Below are 21,142 nucleotides of genomic sequence, written 5' to 3'. Positions count from 1 at the left end.
AATATTACTCACAAAAAAAAACATATAATCTTAATATTTAAATACATATAACCATAGTAAATGACATACCATGTTTAATACATTATTTATCAACCCATCGACCCTCACAGTCATGTCTAATGTATGTGGATGTTGTATCATCAATCTCAGTAAATGTATCAACATTGGGCATTCTTTGCATACCTCCATAACCACACTCTTGTTTTGCGAGGTCTTTTACATAGAAGACTTGTTTTGCTTGAGAGGCTAAAATAAATGGGTCTGATTTATGTCCAATACGATTGAGGTCCACAATAGTAAACCCAAACTCGTCTGTTTTGACTCTAGTTCTATTCTCAACCCAATTACATTTGAATAAAATAAATAATAATCCATGATAGTCAAGCTCTCATATTTCTTGTATTACACCATAAAAGGTCATATCTGACATGAAGGGTCTTTTATCCTTAGCATTAGAGACTTGCATTGTGGTAGTCGTTATACTAACTCTAGTATTTTGAACCTTTCTAACATCATCGCGATTCTTTGTGTGATAATAGTAACCATTGACCACATAACCAGAATATTTTACCACAGTTGGATAAGGTTCATTAGCTATCCATCTCAAAGAAGGCGATATGGAATTTTTGGGTACTTCGAGAGCTAGTGTAATCTACGATATATTTCATAATATTTTAGTAGTTAACATTTAATTATACATCAAATAGTAGGTCTCTAAAGATTACCCGTGTGGACAACCACCAACTGAATGTACGATTATGCTATTCTTGAAGCCACTTTCTACTTTTATTTTTACCAGAATTGAGCTTAGACAAAATATCCACATGTTGCCTATTATAAATGACAAAGTTAGTAGATTATTGAATAATCAAGTAACCTAAAACAAGAATAAGATGAAGATCTACATACTCGACGTAAGGAAGCACATCATTTACATTTTGAAGGACATAAAGATGAGCTTGATCCAACTCATCCTTACTCGATCTGATAAAAGAAGCAACTGATAGTGCTCTATCAATGTTTGAATTTGCTTTCTTTGTTGATGAGTTTAGCCCAATAGAATTAACACCAGATACGAATTCAGAACAAAACTCTATAGTCTCTTTAACAATATAATTTTCTCCAACACATCCTTCTGGTCGATTTCTATTTCGTACATAAGTTTTCAACACTTTCATGTATCGTTCAAAAGGATACATCCACCTCAAATAAACAGGTCCACAAAACTCAACTCTCTTACGAGATGCACTACAAGGTATGCCATTATTGTGAAGAATGATGGAGGAAAATACTTCTCTAAGAGGCATAGAGTGACAACGATATCCTCTTGCATACCCTTTAACTGAGATGAATCCATCGCCTTGCAACATATAGCATTAAAGAAGAAGCATAGGCGAGTAATTGCAACTCTTACATATTTGGGTAAAATATCACGAATGGCTACCGATAATAATTGTTGCATAAGAACGTGATGGTCATGCGACTTAAGTCCGTAAAGTTTCAAATCTGTGAGCGACACTTAACTTTGAATGTTCGATGAATAGCCTTCATGTACTTTAATTTCTAATAGTACCTTACAAAAGCTCAATTTCTCAGCTCGTGTTAATGTATAACATGCGGGAGGTAAAAAGACTTTTTTCTCTCCTACTTGAGAGGCTAACTCTGATCTAATGTTCAATTCCACCAAATCTAATCGAGTCTTTATTCCATCTTTTGTTTTACCAGGAATATCAAGCAATGTGCCAATAAGATTTGCACATACATTCTTTTCAATATGCATCACGTCTAAACAATGTCGCACGTCAAGATACTTCCAATATTCTAACTTGAAAAGAATAGATTTTTTCTTCCAATAAGTTGAAGTGTTATCTCCACTGTTCTTTTCTTTGATACTTTTCTTACCAAATGAATATTGATACTTACTTGTTTCTGCAAGAATTTCTTCCCCACTCAATGGTTCTGGACCAAATTCTAATTCTTGTGCGCTATTAAAAGCTTTCTTTTGTTTCCTATATGGATGATGGGGGTAGAAACTTGTGATGCCCGAGATATGCCATCCTCTTCCCTTTTGATAAATAAGTGGATGAAGTATTCTCTCCACAAATTGGACATGCATGATATCCTTTAACCGTACAACCACACAAGTTACCATATGCAGGAAAATCATTAATGGTCCATAATAAAATGGCTTTAAGCATGAAACGTTGTTCTTCATATGCATCATAACATTCTACCCCATCTTTCCAAAGTTTTTTCAAGTCATCTACTAACGGAGCTAAATAAACATCTATGTCATTTTCCGGTTGTTTAGGAACAGATATTAGTGCAGTCAACATAAAAAAATTTCGCTTCATGCACAACCATGGAGGTAGATTGTACGTCACTAACATCACTTGACAACAACTATATCTACTACTCAGATCTCCATGTGAATTTACCCCATCTGTCGAAAGAGCAAGACGAAGATTTCTAGGTTCTGACCCAAACTCTGGCCACAAATTATTTATTTTTTTCCACGATAGGGCATTTTTGGGACGTTTTAATAAACCATCTATTTCTTTTTTTTTAACATGCCACATCAATAAACTTGTTGTCTCTTTACTTCGAAACATTCTTTCAAATCTTGGAATTGGAGGGAAATACCACATGACTTTTGCTGGGATATTCTTAACCTTTTCGTTTAAATTTTTTTTAAGCTTCCATCTTGACGTACCACAAATGGGGCATACATTTGCATTAAAGAGTTCTTTTCTAAACAAGCAACAATCATCTCTACATGCATAAATCTTCTCGTACTTCATTCCAAGAGTACCCAACATCTTTTTTGCTTCATAAGTAGAAGTTGGAATTTTATTAGGACTAGGTAATATATCATGAATTAATTCTAACAACTCAGTGAAACTCTTATCACTCCATCCAAATTTAGCTTTTAAATTATATAACTTTACCAATATAGATATTTTGGAAAAAGTTTTACAATTTGGGTACAATGGTTTCTTCGTATCATCTAATAATTCTTCAAAATTATCGGATTTTCCACTAAAATAGTTATTGTATGCAGCCTCAAACATTCCAATTTTGTCATCAACATCAACATCATCCTCATCAGTTTCGTCTCTTTCACTAGTAGACACATTTTTATTGTTCCTCTTAATCGATAATGATTCACCATGAAAAATCCATGTCTGTTAACTTTGATCTATACCATTAAAAAATAAGTGTTCTCTTATTTTGCTCACATTTAGAGTCTTTGCATTAACACACTTCAAACATGGACAACTCATGGCATTCGGTATAAAATATGCAATTTAATCTTTAAAAAAAAATACAATAACAAGGAAAAATTTAAAAGCATAAAATTATGATTGAAAAATATGCAACTTCAACAAATTTAGAACAACTAGACTTTTAAGATAAGCATCTTATAAATATTACCTTGTCCTTGTTATTAATGTTGTTATGAAGTTCTTTTTGTGTTGGGTGCACCTTCTCCACTTGTCAACCTTCTTAAAACACGTCCAATACAATCTTCTTATCTTCCTTCCAAATCCCCAAGAATCAAAATTTAGTCTTACACGTCAAACTTGAACCTAACAAATGAAAAACTTCACTCAACACCACACAACAACTGGCAGTGAATTCTAAGCTAAAGCCAATGGGAGGTAAGGACTCTAAACAGTAACATATGGAGATGACAAGCATGAACCATTAACCACGTTACGTATAAATTAGATCGACGGAAGAGAAAAAAGGCCTACTGCACGAAGCTACAAAAGATTAACGAAAATATTGTTCCTTACTAAAGTGCAGGATAATCAGTGCCTTAATTTCTTATTTTCTTATATAGGAACCATATTACTCAACTTGAATAACAACAAGATAGAAGATCAAAAGATGGATTAGTTAGATATAAAGAGTTATTAAATCATTTGTAAATTATAAGTAAATGTAAACACATGAAAGTTTCCAGAATATATAGTAGATGAGTAACAAAACAAAGCAACATAAACATGGATAACACATTGGTGTTCTTGGTTGAATGAGTAACAGAACAATGGATGAGTAACAGAACAATGCACCGTCTAATGAAGTTTGAGGTTGAATGGCTAAACAACAGTATAAATCTGCTCTGAAGAAGATAAACCCAAAATTTCTCAAATGGATATAACAAGACAAACTGCTCTTTTGGTGGTTATTAGGTTCAATGACAAAAGAAAATGTTGTTCAAATATTCAACTATCAAATGACAGAGGAAGACAACCCCACCTGAACGCAAACGAAAATGTTGTTCAAATATACCTGCAATGGAGAAGCTTGGATGACGAGCTCGCTTCGATGACCGCCCGATGAAGACAACCCCACCTGAAGGCAAACGGCCGACCAGCAGCTACTGAGAGAGGAGAGAGTTTGTTTGGGTAGGCAAATGGCCGATCGAGGGCGTTGCAGTACGTTTGGTAAAGTGAGAGAGCTGAGAGATGAAATTTTAGGGCCACGCATGCGCGAGAGGGAAATCAAAATTTTGATAAATTTAAAAGAAAATAATAAAATAATGGGAGGCCTTCAATGTCGGTTTTTAACCGACATTATAGGCCATCTTCAATGTCGGTTTAAAACCGACATTGAAGATCCGTTGTTTTCAACCAACATAATACATCCAATAATATTATTTTCAACCGAAATTGAAGCCCGAATTTCTTCTAGTGATTGCACTAGTCCACAAAAAATAAACAAAATTTAATAGACTAATACATGAAATAAACACAATTTAGAAGCTCATAAATCCATTAAATAAGTTTACAACTTATATTAAATAAAGTTCGAATAAAAGTTGGAAGTCAATTAAAGTTAAATGTCTTATACAATTATTGGTTGAGTATTGACACTCTAAAATCCATAAAAATTCAATATTGGTTGTTGTAATTTGGGGTTTGTAACCTTTAAGCGTGGTCTATGTTTAGGATAGAGGTCTTAATTGAAGTTTGAAGTAGTTTTGGATTATCAAGCCACACTTTGGGCAAACATGTATTTGAAATTATTTGTTTAATTTTCTAAATTAGAATTTGGCCCAAAGTTAGAATTAAATTTGGTTTATAATTTGAAGGAACTCATTTTTAAAGAGATCCATAATCAGAAGTGGATCGTCCAAATTCCATTTAGACTGAAAACATTTTACAATAAACATACAGTTTATGCATTCTAATTAAAATTATAACATGCTTTTTAAACAAGAAATATGGTTCAAGAGATTATACCTTTGAAGAACACTTCTTCTCGTAAAACCCTCGCAATGTCACAAACTCTACAAATAGCAACAGAACTTGAAGACCCTCTTCAAGAAAATCACGAACCAAAATAGAAGACACGACCACTTGGAACCTTCGATATACTCGAGGTGAAAACCAAAGAGTTGTGGACTCTGACTATTTTGGTTAGGAAGGAGTTTGTGAGTTTTAAGGAGGAAGAAGATTGAGGAAGAACTACCGTATAGGAATCTTCTCAATCCTGTAGTCTAAAATGTCTATCGTATAGTCTCTGTCAATTTCGTGTAGTGTTATTATGGAAAAATAAAATATCATTTTATTTATCTCATTAGCCATAAAACTATTCAACCACTCTAAGAGAAAAAAGAAATTATTATTCAAAATAATAAATAATATAAATAAATATGATAACCAACTTATCATATCATATTTATAAACTATAGTTTTAATATTGCATCATATGCAATATAAACTATAGTTCTTTTTCTCTATTTTATAGCATTTAATATAAATCACATTTATATTAAAATTAACAACTACTTAAATCTCATTCAAATACTTCTTTCCTCCAATTAAACTATAATGTATCAAATACATTATAATAATTATATCATATATAATTGAATCAATTTAATTATATCATATATAATTAAATTTCCTCTTATTAATTTGAACAATTCAAATTAACCCAAAAACTCATTTTCAACTAAATTCTTTTGAGCTACAAGAGGACCTTATGGACCTGTAGCTTGAAGCTTCAACAATACGTGAATAATTAATTAAACTCTTTAATTACATTATCCACCATCCGTTAACTGTCGGACACTCCACTAAAGATCGACAGCTGCACTCTTCACACTACAGGTATATTTCTATGTCCATTGGATATAACTAATCAACAGTAAGATGACCCTTCACAAATTGTTCATAAGTACAGTGGGGCCATATTACCGTTTTGCCCCTATAGTTACATCTAACTCCTTAAGTACCACTGATCCCTCTAATGAACAATAAATCATAGTGCTACTATGGCTAAATCTCTCTCGGGCCAAGAAAAGGTGTGGCGCCAATATTGTTCAAGACCTAGAGTCAACTCTTAATGGAGCAATTTATCTACTTGCCCCTACATCGGGGAAGAAGTGAATTTCATCTTGTGTAGCTGAGTTTCTAGCTCCCCAATCAAACGAATCCCCAAAATGGTAGGCTTGTTGAATCAATGATCTAGCTACTCTCACCCATACAAATCAAAGAACCGCCCTCATAGGCAGTAGTTCACAACTCACTCAGGATTAAGGTCATGTTAGCTATGGTCATCCTGGTGAAATGAAAGTCTCTATTATGAACGGTGTTATATATATGAGACTAAACATTTACTACAGACCATTTAGGTTATCACTTAAACATGATCCACTTGTATGTCTCCACATACATGTTTAAGTTACAAAGATAACCTTGGATGATAGTTTATTGGTTTGTGGTTAATGCAACTAAAGTATCACATATTTCATAGACAAAGTGAATAAAATATTAAATATTATTAATCACATACAAGTTTGCTCATACAAGGTTTACAAACTATAGAACTCTACGAGATTTAGGGTATCAACTCCAACATAATTTTATGGTTTGCTTCAAGATTTTATTAGGCAAGGAATAGATAAGTTTGCTTGTTGATTGGGCTCAAATTTTAGGTAAGTAGCTTTACTATTGGATTTTCCTTATGTGCTAGCAAAATTTTATTTAGTGATTTTTTGGCTCTACCAGTTAAATTGTTACTTTGAGTTTTGCTGAGTGTGACGTTATATATATTTATCATGAAATTTATAAATGACATTTATAACCAATTACATGTGTTCGACATTATCAATTCATACGAAATTATATGTAGGATCTCATGCATATGTGTATGTTACATGAAATATTAAAATCAGAATTTTAATCCTCTGTTCCTTTCAATAATTATTGACTGCATGAAATTTATACAAGTTCAACAGATCTAAGTCACATAAAATTGAAGTGCATAGATTTTAGTGTGTATGTAATTGATGTATACCCATGCATAAAATTGATGTATGCCCAGATTTAGGGTTCATTGTATATAAAATCGATGTACATTGAGCTGATGTATATGAAATTGATGCACATGTAGGAGAAATGAAACGAAGTGAACTTCAAAAAAGCAAAGTTTTTTGTCTCACCAGTAAAGAGCATTCAAATCATATTTACATGTAATTGCATGGCCTGACCCCAGTATTGGGGTTACTTACTGAGTATTTTATATACTCAGTCTTTCATATGATATTCTTTTTCAAGTAAAGGAAAGAATATATCGGATGCATGATGAGAGGCTCTGTGACGAGGCCTTAAGATTAGTGAATACGCTTCCGCTCAGTCTCATTTTTTTTTTTTTGGAAGTTTTGAATTTTAAAAATAAAGAGAACAATTCAGTCTAGTAGTTTTAAATTTAAACATTTTATTTATTTATTGGTTTATTTTATCATCATTTTAGGAATCCCAAACTAAAAACTTTGCTATGGTGTTCTTAAAAATTCTTGTAAAAAACCTGCGATCGAATTCAAAATCTCCACTATAATCAATAATGAGTAACAAGTTCTTCCTAGTCACAACTAGAGCCATACACAACGGATAAATTAAGATTAATAAATCTCATTAATAAACGACAACAATAGAAGAGAATAAATTAGAAAGATTTCCTTTGAAGTAACAACAAACTATCCACTATAATCTTAATACAGACAACTCTAAAGGAAATCTCTAACGTTTAGATAGAAACCCTTGTGACAAGAATACAATGTCAAAATTTCAGTTCGATCGGTCACAAATGAACATATAAACATTTTTGTATGGAATGACTTTCTTTTCTATTTTTCTTTCCATTTCTCTTTGTCCTAGTCATATTTTCTTTTGCTGGGAAGCATAAAGATCGATTAATATCCAGATTGTCATCTCTTGAATATTCGATCAAGTCATAATTGCAGTCTCGGTTTGCATGTGAATATCAAATAGACTGACCAATTGTTTTAATTTTTATATTAAAAACCTAATAGCCCAACTTGGGCCTTAAATGTGGGCATTTCACAAAAGTAAAACAACCCATCACTCTTTTCATTTCATATATAGGGTTCATACGAGAAAATAGTAAATTTTAAAGTTTTTGTTTGAAAAAATAACTAAACGAATTTTTTTAATAAAAAATACTAATTAACAAATGTCCAAACTACTCATACACAACAAAATTGATCAAATATCCAATGTCACAAACTAAAATAAATAAATAAAAAAAAAAAAAACTAAACCAATGCAAATACACGCTATGTGAATGTTTTGGAGGACAATAATTACAAGCAAACACAAATGATAGATTGCTGAAAAATGTCTGTTGATACCAAAAATCGTACAAACGAATTTGTATTTAGTTTCAAGGAGAATAACTTGATATCCTACAAAAGTATGAGTAAAGCTAACATCGGTGTGGTGTTGAATCAAATTCACTCTGACGCTCAAGTTAGAATGGTTTGAATTTAACTCAGCTGGTAAAAACTAGTATGAGTTGCAAAACATATTCCTATTTGATTGTGTCCCAAATTATATAGCTCGGCCAATTAATAATTGAATTAGCTTGCCCTTTTGGCTTTCAAGCTATCACCAAACATTAATTAGTCCATTTTTCATCTGAATCATCATTTTCTGGGCTGTTACGCATCTCATCCTTTAATGAGCTTGAGAATGATGCTTGATTCTCTAATTATCAAATACAATGTGATTATATCTCCTTAATTAATTGCTTTAGCAAATAATTGAGTTATACAAAACGAAAAATGGGTAATTTAATAGTTTCCAAGAAATAATTACTAAATTCTTTTTAATGTAATGCATGGCTCTTAGATGTCTATACCATATTAAGAATTTCTTTTACAATACTTAACATGACGTTTGCACGATCCATGTAAAATTCTACTAATATATATAAAATGCAAATTTAAAGGGTAGGGTTTGCAAGTTGTCAACCCCTCTTCTTCTGTCAAAAGACAGTCGGGCTGACCTCTTTTGAGGTCAACCAAGTTTGGCAGCACGGCTACCTTGTGAGAAAAGTGGTAGTCGGGCTGCCTTCTTCTTTTTTAAATTTTTTTTCTTTTTTTTACTTGTACATATATATACACACACAAATATATCTTATTATTTTTTCCCTGCTAAGAAGCATACTTCACAATATTGCTCTTAAATAGCCAAAAACCACCTAAAAGCCTATTAGCCTGACTTCCTAGCTCAAGCTATTTGTCCAGCTTGATTTACTTTTCTTAGTTTAGTCTTCCAACTCGACTCGCTCTCTTAGCTCGACCTACATTCTTAGCTCAAATGATTCAAGCTAAATAAAGCATTTCCTCAACTCAACTACCTTTGATTTAATTAGATTAACTAGGTTTAATTTCACCCTCCACAGTTGTCCCTCCTTCGATCTGGGCGGCCCAAAGCCTCTAAATGGAGCCTAGCTCAAGACTTACTTCTCAAACCTAAGGGCATCCATGCCTTAGCTTGGCCTTGTAAAAAATGTCTCGTTTTTTGTTCCAATTTTTCTTATAAAAAAGATTCATTCGGCTACTAAAACTCACTATACTCTAATCATCTTCCTTCTCTCATTCCTCGAGGTAACTTGTTATTTGGTTTATCTTCTTGTTTTCTTTTTTTTCTTTTTTTTCTTTTTTTTGTCCATGGAGAATTCCCAAGCCTTAGTTCCTAGAATCGATGTGTCGATCGATTCAAACAATTTTGACTTCGTCCCCAACCAAAGGACTCAAAACCATATTCAAAGGAAGCGTGGATTCCAAAGTGACGATTTGGCTTCCTATGTTCCCCCATTGGGTCCCCTAACTATAGATACCCTAAATTCACTTAGGAGCAAATTTAGGATTCTTGACCCGGTGCACATGAGAATTCCTTCCTTGGGTGAAGATCCATCTAAGCCACCCTTAGGCGAAGTGGCTTTTTATCCTGCCATGTTCACTTTTGGAGTTAAGTTTCCACTCCACCCTTTTATTCAACAATTCTTAGCTTACCTAAATGTGGAACCCTTCTAATTATTTCCAAATTCTTATTGTGTGCTATTAGGGTGTTACTGAAGGAACTCTTATACAAAAGTGCCTATAAGCGGAAGCGGATCTTTCCAATTTCATTATGACAGAATTTCCACACATACATTCTAACATATAGATATGCATTAAAAACACTAATTACTGGCATGCTTTAAAAGATAAATACAAAAGACCAAGAGACTTATCGATTGAAGACGGTCTTCACAAGAACTCAGTCCAACTGTGAACGAACTCCTCTCACTCTTTCTTGTCCAGCAAGTAATCGCCTATCAACACCAGGTCGTCTACACGATCAACAGCGCACGAACAACAAGCAACCGCGGACGAAACCACCACTCGAAGCCCTCAATATTCTTGGAGTGAGAATCCAAAGAGTGAACTTTGATGGAATTGGTAGAGGGGAGGAGGACAAGGAATCGTGTATTACGAACAAGCAAGTGGGAGAAAAGGGAAGACTATCGTATAGTCGAATGCTTGGTCATTTAGGTCGAGGTACACGATCGTGTAGTAAATGCTAAGTTATCATCTATCAAAAGGTAAGCGATTGTTTAGTTAAGCACGGCGTGCTAAGTGATCGTTTAGATAATCATAGGCGATCGTTTAGAAAACGTGAGTGTGCGATCGTTTAGTTAAGTGGGAGCCATCGTATAAGCTCCCAATACTAAGCAATACAAATCTTTCACACCGTGAGCAATCTAGCGTGTCTTTTGCAAAATGAAAACTATTTTCATTTTATTCTTCAGTTACTAGAACTGAATTCAACTTCCCACTTTCGCACGAATCCGGAGAAAACTTCGGCCAATTATCTCATAACCGCTTTATTAATAAAATAGTGAATATAATCATATTATATTCTTAACCTATAGTTTGATATCATATATCAATTATAGTGTTTTCTCCTCTACTTGATATAAATCATATTTATATCAAATTTCCTCCAAAATAATGTATCTCATACATTTAGTCAATCATATCATATATAATTAACCAGTTCAGTTATATCATATATAATCGAACCCCCTCTTGTCAATTTGAACATTTCAAACTGACCCAAAAACTGATTCTGAACTTGTATCTAAGAAACCAAGGGGACCTTATGGACCTATGACTTGAAGCTTCAACGGTACGTGAATAGCTGACTAAACTCTTTAGTCACGAGATCCACCATATGTTAACTGCCAGACATTCTACTAAAGACCGACAACTGAACTCTTCTTACCACAAATATATTTCTATGTCCATTGGATAAAACTAATCATGAGTACGATAACCCTTCATAGATGCTCGTAAGTAACAGCTAGGCCAATTTACCATTTTGTCCTTGTAGTTACATCTCACTCCTTAAATACCACTGATCCCTCTAATGAAGAATACAACATAGCCCAACTATGTGTGAACATCTCTCGGGCTATGAGAAAATGTGTGGCACCACATCGTTCAAGCCACAAGATCAGCCCTTCAGAGAGCAATCTATCTACTTACCCCTACTTCAGGGAAGGAGTGAACTCCATCTTGTGAAGCTGAGTTTCCAGCTCCTAAATTCGATGAATTCTCAAAGTGGTAGGTTTGAGTCGGCGCTCTGGCCAGTCGCACTCATGCAAATCAAAGGACTACTTTCAATGGCAGGAGTTCATGTTACCTATGGTCATTCTAGTGAACCTATGGTCATTCTAGTGAAGTGAAGTCTCTATCATGAACAGAGTTATATGACGAGACGATAACACTTCGTGGTCAGGTCTTATACAAACTCTTTGTATAGGACGCCTCCACTCGCATGTCCCCTACACGAATGATCAGGATCAGACCATCCGTAATAAGTCACAACACTTGTATCTATTCCACAAAGCAGACCGCATCTGTAGCGTTATTAGGATAAGGTTTTCCTCCTATATCCATGTACTACAGACCATTTTGGTTGTCACTTAAGACATGATCCACTTGTATGTCACTACATACATGCTTAAGTTACATAAAGACAGCCAGAGATATTAAGTTTATTGGTTTGTGGTAAAATAAAACATCGAAATGTGCAAAGTCAAGAAGTGAAGTAAATATCATATATACTATACATCATAAGCGTTCATACAAAATTGTTTACAAACTATAGGACATGAGATTTTAGGGCATAAACCCCAACACCCACTACGTCGAGGCAATATCAACTCTTGAGATGGATGACTAGATGAACTGACATCAACAACCCTTATTGATCTATCAGCCTATTCAACAACTCTTGTTGAAGTCTCAGCAGTCTCATTAGAGATCTCATTAAGTTTACTTCGTGGTTTATGATCCCTCGTGTGGTCTTCTTCCAAAAAGGTAGCATTTATTGATACAAACATTTTATTCTCACTTGGATCATAGAAGTATCCATCTCTCGTTTCTTTGGGCTAACCTACAAATAGGCACACTTTTGAACGAGGTTCGAACTTTTTAGGGTTTCCCATAAGCACATAGGCTGGACATCCCCAAATCCTAAAATGGCATAAACTACCTTTACGACCTCTCCATAACTCAAAAGGTGTTTAGAAACACTCTTTGAGGGGATGTTGTTCAAAATATAAACTACATTCTCTACTGCATATCCCCAAAACGAGTAAGGAAGATGAGCATAACTCATCATAGACCGAACCATGTCCAATAGGGTTTTATTTCTCCTTTCTGATACACCATTCTGCTGAAGTGTACCTAGGGTTGAGAGTTGGGACGTGATTCCATGTTTTATCATATAATTTTGGAATCTTAAGTCCATATACTCTCCACCACGATAAGATCGTAGTGTTTTTATCTTTTTACCTAACAAGTTTTCAACTTCAGCCTTATACTCTTTGAACTTTTCAAGAGTTTCATACTTATGTTGCATTAGGTATAGATACCCAAATCTAGAATAATCATCTATGAAAGAGATGAAATATTCATACCCACCTTGTGCTCTTATATTCATCGGACCATAAACGTCTGAATGTATAAGCTCTAAGGTTTCTTTAGCTTTATAATCTTTTACAGTAAAAGGTCGTTAGGTCATTTTGCCTTCAAGCCATGACTCACATACTGGTAAAGAGTTTACTTCTAAACCATTCAAAAGTCCACATTTCACCAAATTCTTAATCTGATTGAGATTGTTGTGACATAACCTTAGATGCCAAAGATGGCCATTTTCTTTAGGAGAAATTCTCGATCTTTTTACAGTTGCTATTATTTTGAACATTTTAGTATTGAGTACAACTCTTATGACTAATGGACTTAGTACATACAAGTTATTTTCAATTGAACCAAAACCTAACTCCATTCCATTCTTAAAAATAAACACTTTATTCTCAAAGAATGAAATGAAATAATTTTTTTTCAATCAGACAGGAAATAGAAATTAGGTTCCTCTTGATATGAGGAACTACATATACATTATCTAATAACATATATCGTTTCTTGTCCAAAAATAACTTAAGCATGCCTACAGCAATAGCTAAAATGGCCTCACCAGTACCGACTCTAAGAGTCATCTCTTCAGCATCCAACTGTTTCTAGGAACTAAATCCTTGATAGGAAGAACACACATGGTTAGTAGCTCCTAAATCAATTATTCAAACAGAATCATCATTCTCTACTAAGCGTGTTTCCAAGAAAAAAAAATCATATTTATTGTCTTTGGAATTCTTCCCTTTTCTGAAGAGTAGTGGGATCAGCTCCATAACCCAAATTATAAACTCCAAGTTTCATTTCAGAGGACAATTCTCGTCAATGAACTTTATCAGAGTTGGCAACAATTGCTTTCTCTGTTAGTCCCTTGACATTCAATGTGGACTGGAGATTATCTTGAGAACTGACGCTACTAGTTTATTATCATCAATCCATTTTGCTTGAATAGTGAGAACTTATATTCAAACAATTCTCGCATTGATTCCATGATCTCATGTACAATGACCATGTTCTTAAACCTTTTGGCCAACGCATCAGGTATGCTTGCCAAAATGTAAACTCGGGCCCTCGAATTAGCCTTTATCCTCACCTCATATGCATTACGAACATTTCCTGGTGCATTAGGGGTTGGGACTTGAGGAAAATCCTCATTCATGAAAACTTCGAGGTTGTTTACCACAAAAAACGTTTTAATGGATTCTTTCCACGTCATGTAATTAAAATCAGTCAAACCAGAAAAGGCAACTAACGAAAAATCATTATTTAACATATTTGCTGAGAAAACAAAATATTGATCTACATTAGATTTTAACATAACATTTAAAAAAATTCAATCAATTTTAGCAAAATCTAAATGAACCCCATTTAACATCTAATTTTGCAATGATGCTTCAGTGATTTAGGACAAAAGCCACCGAAGAATAGTCAGTTTTTCCCTTCGCTGAATTGAGACACTCTCAACTAATCATTACACCAGAATAACTCTTATTCCTATAATGATCGGTCATCATTTATATGATTGAGAAATCATTAACTTGCTTAATAATTTTCCGTAAGTGTGACCCTTCATTTTAGATCATAGAGTTCCGCCTAATGAGTCAACCGAAGGGAAAAACCAATTGGAGCAAAAACTAAAGCGATCCTATCCATTTCTGGAGTTCGCCTTGATATTGACCAACTACACAAACCATCCGAGAGGGGACACTCCGAGGGCGCCACAAGGCTGTGCAAGAAGGTCTCATGGTGCAAACCAATGAAAGAAATCGTAGGACATGTTGACACACTTCCCTTTCCCACTTACTATAAATACTCTCTTTATTCACCTTGATATTGACCCATGCAAACATCATCCGAAGGGAGACGCTCCAAGGTACCTCGAGGCCAAGCATGAGTCTCACGGTGTGAATATTAAGGGAGAAACGTGAGTGAAAAAATGACGTATCATATACATCTTTTCCTCCCACTGAGTATTTTAACAACCTAAGGTTTAATTTACATAAGAAAAAATAGCTAATTATTTTTACTAGGTGATTGTTTAAGCCCAAAAGTAACACTTACTTTGGAAAGTTAAACAATTTTTTTATTAACATTCATTAAACACTTTAGCAAATATAATCAGCAATTGCATGCTTGTAGCAAATCTATCTAATTTACCTTTCCAGGTAGGTTCTCAGGTAGGCGTGTTCCGTTTCCGATAGCTTAAATACCCCAGCCTAACCAGAACCTACCCTAGACAAAAGGTTCTTTATAGATATATTTGCTACAAATTTAATCTTTTATTAAAATCAATTTAATCCTATTAAAGCAATTTAAAAGATTAATCTAATTTCTAATCTCATTAGAAATTTTTGAACTTAGGTCTATCTCAATCATATTTTAAAACTATTTAAAAAAATGATTTTACCTAAGTTTGTATGCAACTCTTGGTTATTGATTTTAATTTCTAATTTCATTTATTTATAACTCTTATAAAGTAAATGAAACAAATTAAAATCGACATTGAAAGCATTGACATACTTTATAAAATTATAACGTTTATAATATTACCTAAAGTAATGTCATGCATCATGCAATATTCATTCATTACTAATACATAACATTTATATAACTAAGTAATAAACCATGCTATAGCATATATTCCATACAACCATTAAACCTTATATTATAACACTTATAATATAAATGATGCATGGATATGCTATAATGCATGCATACATATACTATAACTCTTATATTATATGATGCACGAGCATGCTTTTTGTAATTTAAATCATGCATATTCATATATTATAGCACTTATAATATAAAATGATGCATGAAAATAAATGCAAGACCTATGGTTGGTTTTAAAACTATATGGTATACATTATGACATATAATAAAAACATAAATCACATGTATATTTATACTAAAAATTGATGGACCGAGATAGAAAATCTCCAAACAAGAAAATAAAAGGCTAACTATTACAAAAAATTTGAGTCCTTCGGTTCGAAACAGGTGAACCAGGCCTTGAACTACTCGACCCGAACCGCTCCTCAAAAAACACTTTTAAGTTGATCGTGTAGCAAATGCATCAAGCGTCAAGTATGCAACACTATGTGATCGCATATGCAACACTATGCGATCATGTAGCTAATGACTATGCGATGAGCAGAATAGTCTACACGATCTTGTAGCACGCAAGTTTTCGTCGAGTATCCAGTACCGTGCGATCGTCCAGTAAGCAAGCACCTATGCGATCATGCAACCAATGCAACACGATCGTGTAGTGAACTCTACACGATCGTGTAGCATTAGTTATGCAATCGTTTAGCAGATGTTACACGATCGTGTAGCAAACTCTACACGAACACATAACAAAAGCTATTTAATCGTTTAGCTCTAGCTACACGATGCGGTAACCTCTGCCTCGTCTTCTCCATCGAAACTTCGATCGGCAACCCTTTTTTGAAGCTTTACGATCGACTCAAAACTAACAAATTTACAAACTCGATTGCAATGTTTAATGCCCAAAAATGCAAGGGCCTTTTACAAACCAACTTTGTAAAATTAAAAAAAGCCTAAAACTAAGATTTCTATCCCGAAACATCCATCAATAATAAATTCACAAATATTTATCACATAAACGCAATGCAGATTATAAAACCCACCATTACTATAAAACAATTCAATAAAACGAATGGAATTTGGAATTAGAAACCTATAACTTGGCTCTGATACCAATTGAATGAAATTTTCAGAAAAAATCCTTTAAGCAGAAGTAAAGATCATTCCAAATTCCATTTTTATTGAACATAAAGTTTTACAGTAAAACAACAAATAGATGTGCATTCAAAATTAAATTACAACATGCTTTATAAAGAAAATGGGTTATAAGAAACCATACCTTTGAAGAAACTTTCTTCGCGTTTCTCCCTCAAACGGTCACGAACCACTTGAAGACCTTTTTCAAGTATTTCTCGAACCAAAACCCGGACACAACCACAATGCTACCTTGGTATTCTCAAAGTGAGAACCCAGGAGTGGTGGACTATGACTATTTTGGTTTAGAGGGGAAGATTAAATGGTGGAGGAGGAAGAAGATTGAGAAAACTTTCATACTAGGCAAACTCACATAACACTTCTATAATTTCTCTCAATCGTTCAACCCAGTAGCAAATCATTTTTTAGAAGAAGAAAAACTATCTTTCTTTTATTCCTTTTGCCATATAAACATAACCACCTCCACCAAAGTAGGTGGAGAGAAAATATAGGGAAGGGATTTGATAACTATCTTTCTTTTATGCCTTCTGCCATATAAACATAACTACTTCCTTATTATTCAAATAAATATAGTATAAATAAATATGATAACTAACTTATCATATTAATATCAAATATAACATATAATCTATAGTTTAATATTGTATCACATACAATATAAACTATAGTTTCTTTTCTCTATTATATGGCATAATATAAATCATATTTATATTAAATTTAACAACTATGAATCACATTCATAGAAAACATATTTGAATCTCATTCAAATATTTATTTCCTCCCATTAAGCTATAATGTATCAAATACATTATGACAATTATATCACATATAATTGAAATAATTTCATCATTTCATATTAATTAAATCCCTTTATTAATTTGAACAATTAAAATTAATCCAAAAATTGATTCTCAACTAAATCCTTTTAAGCTACCAAAGGGACCTCGTGGACCTGTAGCTTGAAGCTCCAATGGTACATGAATAATTAATTAAACTCTTTAATTACATTATTCACCATCTGTTAACTATCAGGCACTCCACTAAAGACCGACAGTTGCACTATTTGCACTACAGATATATTTTTGTGTCCATTGGATATAACCAATCAACGATGCGATGACCCTTCACAAATTGCTCGTAAGTACAGCTGGGCCAAAATACCGTTTTGCCCCTGTAGTTACATTTAACTTCTTATGTATCACTGATTCCTCTAATGAACAATAAGTCATAGTCCCACTATGACCAAGTCCCTCTCGAGCCAGGAGAGGGTGTGGCCACTATGTTCAAAACCCGAAATCAGCCTTTAAGGGAGCAATTTATCTACTTGTTCCTGCATCAAGGAAGGAGTGAATTCCGTCTTGTGTAGCTGTGTTCCCGATCCTCAGTCAGATGAATCCCCAAAATGGTAGGCTTGTTGAGTTGGAAATCTGGCCATTCTAACCCATACAAATCAAAGGACCGCCTTCATAAGCAGAAGTTCACAACTCACTCAAGATTTAAGTCATGTCACTTATAGTCATCCTAGTGAAATGTAAGTTTCTATTATTAACGATGTTATATAAAGAGACTAATCATTTCGTGGTCCGGTCTTATACAAACTCTTTGTATAGGATACCTCCACTCTCATGTCTCCATATGAATAACCAGGATCAGATCATTTGTAGAACTTTACAACACTTGTAATACCTACAAAGCGGGTCATATCTGTAGTTTCACCAGGATAAAGTACCCAGCCTTATCCATCTACTACATACCATTTAGGTTATTATTTAAACAATATCCACTTGTATGTCTCTACATATTTGTTTAAATTACATGAAATAACCTCGGATCTTAGTTTATTGGATTGGGTATATGCTTATAAAATAACACTTATTTTATTAACAATAATATGTTTATACAGAATTTACAAACTACGAGATTACAAGGAGATTTAGGATACCATTCCCAACAGAATAGGCATCCATGAAGCTCAATAGCTCGTAGCCAGCAGTAGCATAGATGAGCTTATCTATTCTCAGTAGTGGGAAACTATTCTTCAGGCATGCTTTATTGAGATTAGTGAAGTCAATGCACATTCTCCATTTTCCATTAGCTTTCTTAACGAGCACTACGTTGGACAACCATTGTGGGTAGTGGACCTCTCGGGTAAACTTCGTTCGCAATAAGTTGTCCACCTGCTCAGCTATTAATTTCATTACGAGCTTGATTAAAAGCCCGCCTCTTTTAGCACACTGGTTTGTAGCTTGGATCAATACTGAGTTGGTGCACTATTACTTGTGGGTCCACCCCTGGCATGTCGTCTTTAGACCGGGCAAAAAACATCTACATTGTTTTTTAGAAAAACTATAATAGCTTCCTTCTCATTAACTTCTAGCCTCGTCCCAATGCTAACTTTTTGAGTGTCAGATAGCAACGGAATAGATTCTAACGGCTCAGCCGGCTTGCCTTGGAGCATGGGCTCAGCCGTTAGTTCGGGATTGGTAACGTCATCTGACTCTATCTCACTGATGGATGGGTTTCTCACTAGGGGAATTGAGATTTAATCCTTAACGTCAGACTCTTCTATGTCGTGACAAACCTTGTCATTTCCTTTTTTAGCAACACTGCTAATGACATGCACTGCCTCTACTTTGCCTTGTGGATTTCTCATGGCAGTCCTATTGCATTCTCATGACATCAATTGTTTCCCTCTCACAATTTCAACTCCACCCAGGGTTGGGAATTTCAACAACTAATGATAAATGGACGGAACAACTTTCACTTGATGCAAGGATGGTCTTCCTAAGATGACATTGTAGATTAATCTGTTGTCTACCAACAAGAACTCCACCATAGCTGTCAAGTAAGCCATACCTCCGCCAAAGGTGACTGAAAGTTCTATGCCACCTTCTGAATATACCGTCTGAACATCGAACCCTAACAGCAAGGTCGCATTTCTTTTCAAACATTCTTGTCTCAACCTCATGACATCGAAAGCGTGAAGAGATATGATGTCCACTGAGCTACCTCCATCCACCAAAATTCGATACACTTGATATTCGCTATGGTTAGTGATACTACTAGGGCGTTATTGTGAGGTTGGTGTAGATTTACCACATCTTCCTCAGAAAAGCTAATAGTTTGATCTACTACAACAGTAGAACATACTTCTTGAACTCTCGAAGATGATCGGGCTTCTCGTTATCTATTCTTTCGCTTTCTTCCAAAATTACCTCCAACCAAACCACCCATGATTGTCTTGATTTATCTAGGCAGAGTTGGGTGTGGTCTCTTCTGCTTCGAGTTGTTTTTCTTTGATTACCATTCTGATCTTCGCTCTCTCCCACATATTCCTTCAATTTTCCCCATTGAATTCAAGTTTCTATGGCCTCCTTGAGGTCAAAACATTATGTAGTGGTATGGCCATGGTCCAATGGAATAGACAGTATTTGTCTTTGTTTCTTTGTAGGTCACTTGAGCATTTTCTTATCTTAAATCTCCATTAAAATTTGCTCCACAGGAACAACTGTGGGAGTGTAACGTTCAAACTTGCTAGGTGGCAAGCCTTTTCAGGCTTTTTTTTTCTGGTGCTACAGGTCATTCTTCCATCCTTCTCTTCTTGTTCTCATGACGATCTCCCTCTTCTCGGTCTCCTGATCTCTGGTGGTTCGAATGAGTGGTTTTCTCTTTCTGACTACATCTCGAGCGAAAGAGCTCACCGGTGCTCATGTACTTCTGCACCCTAGAAAGGAGTTCAACATGGGATGTAGCGACTTTCTCGCCTAAAGATCAGAGGAACTTCTCATCTCTAGGTCTGGTTACGATGGCTGTCAAGGTAGCATCGTCACTATAACCTTCAATCTGCAAAGCTTCGTTGTTAAATCTTGCGACATATTCTCTTAGTGATTCATTCCTTCCCTGCTTTATGGTGAGAAGATGAGTGGGAGGTTTTCTCTGATCCTGACCCCCTAGAAACTGGGTAATGAATGCTCTCGCCAGTTCTTAGAATGAAGCTATTAATCTCCTCTTCAGCTTTTTGAACCATTTTCAGGCTGGAACTGCAAGAGTAAACGAGAATGGCCGACACTTGATAGCGTCTTGGACTCC

General features: G+C 34.6%; 1 pseudogene; it reads right to left on the bottom strand.

Moving 5' to 3' along the window:
• Positions 1-388: 388 nt before the first annotated feature.
• Positions 389-2,648, bottom strand: LOC150032518 (uncharacterized; annotated as a pseudogene).
• Positions 2,649-21,142: the final 18,494 nt, after the last annotated feature.

Source organism: Benincasa hispida, chromosome 11 (assembly GCF_027475165.1).
Source record: "Benincasa hispida cultivar pf3 chromosome 11, pf3_genome.v1.1, whole genome shotgun sequence".
NCBI classification, from domain to species: Eukaryota; Viridiplantae; Streptophyta; class Magnoliopsida; order Cucurbitales; family Cucurbitaceae; genus Benincasa; species Benincasa hispida.
The sequence above is the reverse complement of the archived record's forward strand: the minus strand, read 5'-3'. Positions and strand labels throughout refer to the sequence as shown.